General features: G+C 31.1%; 1 protein-coding gene across 1 annotated transcript in view; it reads left to right on the forward strand.

Annotated features, from left to right (window-relative positions):
- Positions 1–495, forward strand: part of LOC107587487 (monocarboxylate transporter 13) — a 9,455-nt gene that overhangs the window by 7,779 nt on the left and 1,181 nt on the right. The window lies entirely within an intron of this gene.

Genomic DNA, 495 nt, shown 5'->3' on the forward strand with positions numbered 1-495 from the left:
AATAGTCGTCCGCTTTTATATTTTCATAATTTGACTGTTTAAACAGACACATTCTTCGATTTAGTTTTTTTGCAAATTGTCATTTTGCATTGTGTAGTAGGTACATTTTTGACAAATGTTGATAAAATGTGAATGTTCATGTTAACGTCTGTTTGAACATTTTGCTGCATACTCTTTTAGACCCAAAAACCATGTTAAAGTTAAATTAGTTAAATAGTACATTCTCCTATTTCCTTACTTTGACTACACCATGATGAGCATGTTGACCGTCATTAATCTCTATTATGTCATGAAGGATATAATGTTGCGAAACTGAAACGCATTTTTTGCAGCTTACTTTTAAAAACAACTTTTTTTTTTGGACTAGAAAAAGTTTTGTCAATTTTTTTAAATATTATTTTGAGTTCTTTTATTCCTAAAAGACTGAGTATGGCTCAATTTTATGATGGCGCTTTAGTGGGGAGGATACAGACACCGCTAACAGCAGGTTTTGTC

Source organism: Sinocyclocheilus grahami, unplaced genomic scaffold, assembly GCF_001515645.1.
Source record: "Sinocyclocheilus grahami isolate Dianchi unplaced genomic scaffold, SAMN03320097.WGS_v1.1 scaffold93.1, whole genome shotgun sequence".
NCBI lineage: Eukaryota > Metazoa > Chordata > Actinopteri > Cypriniformes > Cyprinidae > Sinocyclocheilus > Sinocyclocheilus grahami.